The 7919-nt window shown below is 41.3% G+C and overlaps 1 pseudogene; it reads left to right on the top strand.

The window, feature by feature from the left end:
• Window positions 1-3518: 3518 nt before the first annotated feature.
• Window positions 3519-3668, top strand: LOC148351639 (U2 spliceosomal RNA; annotated as a pseudogene).
• Window positions 3669-7919: the final 4251 nt, after the last annotated feature.

Here is a 7919-nt window from a genome sequence, read left to right as displayed (position 1 = left end):
CATTATCCAAATAAGATAACTCTAAATTTTCCCACGTCACTCAAATGTAACATTTGTCAACCAGAAGAGCAAATAAAAAGAAGGATAACAAAACCGGATTAAAATCTGCAGAAAAACACATAGAGGATCGCCAACATTGCTAAGTATATTTTATGGACTAATGAAACAAAGATGAACTTTTACCCAAGTGATGTAAAAGCTTAAGATTGGAGAAAGAAAGGATCAGCGCATAATCCTGAACACACAAACTCGACTGTGAGGATCCATCTATTGATTTTCTCGAGAGCTCACACGATTCAGCGTTGCAGGGAGCCGGAGGCCGTGTCACGGAATGGGCTTGAGCGGATTTTTTTCGGACAAGCTCATTAATTGTTATAAAAATATAAGTAAAGTAAAGCAAACATCTTGTTTAAAAGATTTATTTTTACTGACATCTGTCAAATCCAGATATACGAGACTTTGTTTTGGGGAAAATATACGCGTTAAAAATTAATGGCCGGATACAGGTATCAGTATACAGAATAGTTGAGCAGCTAAACAGGTCTGAAAAAAAATCCGATGTCGTTATAATATTACCTTTTCACAATGCACTTTCTTGCTGTTCACTCTGAATGTCCAAAAATGAAAGCGAAAAGGCCGCCATGGTGCCCATATTTGGGCATGCGTCCATAATAGCCCTCTTATGGGCCTTTTACAATACCTTTTGAATTGAAGACTGCAATTATATATCGATTATCTGCACCTCTTATCCTCAGTAGGGTCGGGGGGGTGTTGGAGCCCCTCCCAGCTATCTCTGGGCAGTGGTCATGGGACAACCTGAACTGGTTGTCAGCCAGTCGCAGGGCACACCTAGCCACAATTTGAACCGACCAATTAACCTGACATGCATGTTTTTGGAATGTGGGAGGTAACCAAAGTGCCCGGGGGAGACCCACACAGGCACGGGGAGAACATGCAAACTTCAGAACCTCAGAACTGTGCCGCACACGCGCTAACCACTGCGCTGCCGAGCAATTATCCATTCGTCCATCCATTATCTGCACAGCTTATCCTCAGTAGGGTCGTGGGTGACAGCAATTAACTTCATCTATCTATCTATCTATCGATCTATCTATCTATCTACCATGGTCATATCCCACAAGAGGGGTGACCGACAGCAAGACAAACACATAAACACATAAAATAACAAAGAAAATAAAAAGGAAAAAAAATAGCAAAAACAACCACAAAAATCACAACACACTCTTCTGCTCAACAGCAAGGCCCAACAGCTTTCACTGGTTTACCCCTGTCGCATCATACAGGTGCCCTGCCCATCCCTTCGAAGACAAATATTGCATTGGGATTTTGGGTCATTCTTTCACATTATTTGCTATGGATTGTTTTGTGATGACGGATAGAGCACACCTCAGCAAAAACAGCACCCAGTACGTTTGTAAAGGAAAAATCGACTCGAACATACATAAACAGAACCTGAGTATTGGCTGCAGATGACCACGTTGTAACATAAGATACTAACAACAGTTTTTAAGGGTTGTTAAAATACCTTAACTTTCCTTTCCAAAAATTGGCTGTGTACACGGTAGTTGTTAGTCGTGTTAGTTTTGTGAGTAATTTAAAAAAAAAAAGGTGAATATACTGTACGATTTCTGCTTAAAACTGCACAATCCTTTCATTCGATACATTTGAGTAGTGGAATTGTTTTCGTGATGTCACTAGGGTGGATTGATGGGTCCTCAAGTAAGACCAGTTAAGAACCCTGGTATAGATAATACTGCTATCTGGATTGATCAGCCCAACCCTACATTACACCACTCTGTACAAGTTCTCTACTGTGCTGCAAATCCAATGGCACGCTACGACATAGTGCATGCAATGCCAACAGGATCACGTGACTGCGGCTGGGTCTGTCACTTGTGTTGTGGTTGGGCCGAACGCGCTGAGGTAAAGCCGGGGCCGCTCCGGCGCAGCGGCCACGACGCCGGCGCGAGACGGCGGCGGGTCCTGCGGTCCCCGCAGACGACGATCGGTCGGCCAATTTCACCGCACGAGGCCAAAGCAGGCGCGGGCCCTCAGCTGTCTGACCGCCGCTCAAGCCACCATCTTGCCGTGTTATTACATCTTATCGAGTGTTTGAGCCTGGCTCATCATTGGGGTCCCACATGTGAGAAAGCTGCCTGGCAGCCCTCCCATTTTGCCAGGAGTGTTTACATAAATCTAATGCTAGATCAAAAATCAGAACTGGATTTTAACAGTAATTCTGGGCAATTGCCATTCTAACGGATTTTAAACCAAACAATCATACAGTAACCAGCACTTGGCATCCGTTGAATTTCCAGGGGTCACCAACGTGATACCTATAGGCCCCAGGTAGGTCCCTAATAGGACCTGAGTAGCCCATGAAAATAACTCACCAGTGATGACGCATTGTGACTTTCTGGGAAATTTGGTTCGGAACTGGCTAAAAATTAATTTGACGAATAGTTATCGCTGTAATGTGTAGTGCAGGGGTTGGCGAGCCAAAATGTTAAAAGAGCCATATTGGACCAAACAAAAAGTACAACATATGTTTGTCAAGTCAAGCCAAGTCATTTTTATTTGTATAGCCCTTAATCTCAAAGGGCTTCACAGGTTATTACACAGACTATTTTTTTCAGACTATTGTTACACCATCCCCTGACCTGGAACCAACATGAGGGCAAGGAAAAACTCAAAAAACCTCAACATGAGGAAAATGAAGAAACCTTGAGAAGGGACCGCACAAGTGGTAACCCCCTTCCAGGATTACCAGGCAGCAAAGGATGTTGCAATCACAAATAATACAGAGATATTGTCCACGAAAAGTATAGGTTTGGAGCGACAAAAAAAAAAAACTTTTTATAGGCCTTGTGAAAAAACACATACCGGGCATGTATTTGTATACTGTATACAGTATATTCATTGGAAAATGTTAATAACGTTAGTGTAATGTTGAAAATAACTCCACTATCAAACATTTTTGCAGCTCCAAGGTTGCTTGAATCATAACTTTATAACTGAAAATTTCCAAAGACAGACTATAAAAACTAAAATGTGTGGGCAGCAAAAAAAGCCCAATGTAAGCTTTATTAAATAAAGATAAAAAAGGATTCATACATGAAAGTTCCTTGTTTAATATTTATTCTATTCTACAGCCTTGGAAAACGCATAGTATGTTGGGTATGTGTTTGTCGTGACACAGATACCTGATTTAAAAGCATATATTTCCCTCCTCCTTTTTCTGAATTTTTGTATAAGCCCCAGGGATCCACTAAGGCAGTGCTAAAGAGCCATGTGCAGCAATCAAGCCGCAGGTTGTGGACCCTCGACCTAACTGGTAGCGCTTTGTGCTACTAAAGTCTAAAATGGCCCAAGTTATTGCCTTGTTGATTTTAATAATAAAATTCAGCAAACGTAGTATTTGTGAATTTTGAACTGTGGACTTTGTGAACGGCGCATGCTAGGTCCTTAGCTTGGCCTTTAGCCTGCTTTGATGCTAAGTCCTTAGCTTGGCCTTGATGCTAGGTCCTTAGTTTGGCCATTTGCCATGATCTTTGATTTTTGCAATCCGGAGATGGAATAAGAGCTTGCTCTGTCCACTCCACGCATTGGCCCGGTATTGCAGTACCTCCGGGAACGGTGCATTCGCAATGATCGCAGCAAGGCTTTAGGGCTAGGACCTTAGCTTGGCCTTTTGGCTGAGAGTAAGTGTCCCGGCTCCTAGGCTTTGTAGCGTATTATGAACTGACTGATAACGGATAATGGATAATGAATAACGAAGATAGAACAATAACACTTAAAAACCCCAAAAACCCCATTTTGTTTTTTCATTGCATTATCATACTAGTTTAGTGTATCATTTTCTGTGGTCATGAAGGTTTTTTTTTTTCAAATTGAAAATGGGGCATCACTTTTGTTCTGGTTTTCCTCCCAAACAAGAAGGTGTAGCATTAGACCCACCCTCCACAATTAGACCACTGCTGGATTAGTCATGGAGGGAGATCATTACCGCTGTTGAATGGAATCTTAATTGGATGCATCGTGTACGGTAGTTATAATGAGTTTTTGTCTTTGAGCCAAGTGTGTTTTCTGTTTAAGTGCTTAGTGAAATGGTAGTCTGTAGTCTGTGCAGCCCTTTGAGACGTCCTGTGATTAGGACTATACAAATAACAATGACTTGACTACTGTTACAACACACTATTCTTTTTCATTGCTTAGCTATTATAACTTAGACCTGTTTTTTTAAGAACTACGTTGCTGTCATGATGACTGATTAATTTAACCTTTACCCACTCGTTTGCCGCCAGCCGCTGCTGGCTTCCTGATTGGTTCCCCGTCCGAATTAAGCTCAGTCCTTTCACTCGCCTGTTGTCAGTCCGTCAGCCAACCTCTGTTTCTACAAGGCAAGCATTTTGACTCTGACTCCCGTCGGTCCCGCTTTTTTCACCCATTTTCCACACGTCCATTCCTGATTTCCCCATTTGTCTCCAGCCTTTTTTTGACCCCGACCACTTTTTGCTCTCCCTTCCCGGCTTACGACTCGTTGTTTGATCCCGACAATATTTTGCTCTTCTGTCCCGGCTATCGACCTGTGTTTCCGTCTACGACACTACGATGTCCCGCTCGGGAAGATCCACTTTCACACTCGGAACACGTTCCGATTCTGTGAGCGGCTTGCTTCCAGTGTCCAGCGAGCACCGGATCGCGGGCGCTGCCTTTCCTCTTTATCTCAATAAACTTGTGGTTAACATTACGCATCTGGGTCCTAATTCCATTCTGGTCATGACAGTTGCAACTATTTTTTCTGCTTATGTAACCTCATAGTCTTTTATCTTTTTTATCTTCAAAGTCTCGTTGCATAGAATGTCAATGATAATAAAGACAATTCTATTCCTTTCTATAATTTATTGGCCAGCCCTACGTACATTCGACTTGTTTTGCCTGCTGGTGCTGTTTTCAATGTTTCACTGTTGAAAACAGAGCTCATCTGCCTGCAAGCAGATAACCAGGAGGTAAATAAATACTGGCTCGTGATAGAAGGAGACGTAACACCATTGTTTTTGGCACGCCCTGACCTAAGACTCTTGTCTGTATTTGACAAGATCACAGCGCGTCTGATAAATACGCAAAGGTCGGCTCATACTTGAAAACAGCGACGGCTCTTCATCATTTTCTCTGTCTCGTGTTATCTTACCTTCGACATGTCCCCCTAATGCGTTTACTCTGGAAACCGAGAAGATTAACGGCATTAAAGCTTAATAAATTCAGTCATGGGCGGGATATAAATGGAGGCTGAGGATTGTAAACCGCAGCCGATTTCTCCCTGCTGCGCTTCGGCATGAGAGCGCGCTCTAATCTGGTTACACGTGGCGGATTTCACACTGGGCCAAATGACATCAGCTCCGCACGTAAAAGTGAAAAACAAATGAAACCACTCGCACATCGTACGTGTTAGGATAGCATTGGGGCATTGTATTTGGCACGTTTGCAGCTTTTATATTAAATTGTTCAATGAGGTATACTGAGAAGTGCAAGTGTTTTGTACACCCCGCACACCAGTTTGTGCCTGGTAAGCATTGTTGGGAATAATGTCGTTATAAATAATGTCGTTACGTAACGGCATTATTTTTCAATCACAAGGTCATCTAACTAATTATTTTTTCAGATGATACAACGCTGTTCCTGTAACTGACAGTCAAAATCGGTGCGTTACTTCAGATGTGGAACGCACACAGTGGCATGCCCCCACACACCTGACGCCGTTTTTACAGCCCGGTTTTCGGTTGTTTACGTGACATCTTTTCGGATCATGTCACCATTCAACGTAGCAACTACCATATAGTTAGAGTGCGATTACGGATGTAGTATTTACTAAGCTCCGAAAGGAAAGGCGAATAAGGGCTGAGTTGCAAACGACTCGTGTTGGCTCCCTACCAATCAACAGCTGGTTTCCTCCAAAACGACTTTTTTCTCTCATGATTGATCATTTTGGGGGGATTCTGTGCTGTTGACATTAAATTTGTTGAGCATAAAAAAGGTTAAAGTTTTTTTTTTTTAAAAATAATTTGTTTGTAGATTTGTAAATATTTCAATTTATTTCCTCTGTTGTTCAGATTGAATCGTTTCTTGTACATGATTCAATTGTTTGTTTGTTTGTACATGATTCAAATTGAATCGTTTCTCCGGCGCCGTCACGAATGGCAGCCACTCCAGCAGCTCCCGTGTTATTTTTCGATTGTTCTCAGTTATTTTCGATTGTTCTCAGCTTAGGGATGCTGCTGGAAAAGTGAATTTCCCTTCGGGGATGAATAAAGTATCTATCTATCTATCTATCTATCTATCTATCTATCTATCTATCTATCTATCTATCTAATGTATTTATATTGAAATGTAAAGTCGATTCTTTTTTATGCCTCTTTTTCCCCTTATATTCTTTAGTTCCTTTTTTCATTTTTTCCATTAAATTTATTGAACTCATTTTACTTTGTTTACTACGAATTGTTATTTTATTATACTGTTCAATATTTAAAATGTATAACTACCTGACTGTTCTTCTCTATTCAACTGACTTAAATCCTGCTAAAACCAAATTCAAATTCTTTGACATGCAACAACTTTTTTTTAAAGTAATGGAAATACTTACTTTTTCTGGTCACTAGCTACTTTTACTACAGAGTAATTCAGTTACAAACTCAGTTACTTTTGGGTAAAAGTGGTAACTGTTACGTATAACTTTTTAAAGTAATGTGCCCAACACTGCTGGTGAGGCAGTCAGATTAACAAATGAATCAACCTACAACGTTTGTTGGCTTGGAAGGAATGGGCGCAACCAAGCTGTACTCGCCCAAGACACACCACAGAAAATGGTGCCCCTACCACCCTAGTGGTTGGGTGATACAAATATCCACCCACCAACCCACACCTAATGGGTTGGTGGGTGCTAATATTTTCCCTTTTTTTTTAGAAATGTTTGGTGCACAGACGCTCCCCTACTTATGACCATTCGACTTACGCAAAACGATAGATACGAACATTTTTTTTCAGGATGTCGAAAAATCTCCGGACATTGCTGTGAGTTAGATTTTGTATTGTGTGCACCTTTTTCCGAGTACAGGACATTACTGTAGTGCTTCTTTCCGCCGCTACCACCGTGTGGCGCTGTGAGGGGTCACCCAGCATCAACCCCGAAGAAAAAAAAAATCTGCTTCCTCTTCCTAGTTCGTGTGTAAACATTCCATACTGTCTATGGCGATACTGTCTAAGAACTTTGAAAATTTTATAGTTCAATATCTCATTCATCCATTAAATATGGTTGATGTAAAGTGTAAAAAAGAGGCGAGCTGTTTCTTTTGAAGTGAAAGTGGAATAAGAATGCTTGATGCGTTTGAGAAAATGGTCAGAACGCTTTTTTTCGGCCACTTTTTACAACGGAGGAGGACCTCTTGAAGTGCATCTTCCAAAAGTAAGTTAAACTCAACTTTATTAATCTTTATAGAACATATTATATTATGAAATGTTTCTTTTTTAGTACAAAACAATACAGGCTACATACATAAATAAACCTTAAACGTACAAAATATAGCACTGAAGCAACTTACGAACAAATTCAACTCACGAACAATCGTATCGTAGAACATACTGTACCACACAATTCCCAAAAATCTTGATCGGTAGCTTTCATCCACATATGACTACAGCTGTCGGTCGATTGCACAACATGTCATGATGACTAATTAGTTTCTACAAGGCAAGCACTTTGACTCTGACTCCCATCAGTCCCGCTTTTTGCACCCATTTTCCACCCGTCTGTTCCTGATTTTTCCGTTTGTCTCCAGCTACGACCTGTTTTTTGACCCCGACCATGTTTTGCTCTCCGCCCCCGGCTTACGACACGTTTTTGA

This window comes from Urocampus carinirostris, chromosome 15 (genome assembly GCF_059441175.1).
Source record: "Urocampus carinirostris isolate Australia breed hairy pipefish chromosome 15, RoL_Ucar_1.0, whole genome shotgun sequence".
In the NCBI taxonomy this organism is placed as follows: Eukaryota; Metazoa; Chordata; class Actinopteri; order Syngnathiformes; family Syngnathidae; genus Urocampus; species Urocampus carinirostris.
The sequence above is the reverse complement of the archived record's forward strand: the minus strand, read 5'-3'. Positions and strand labels throughout refer to the sequence as shown.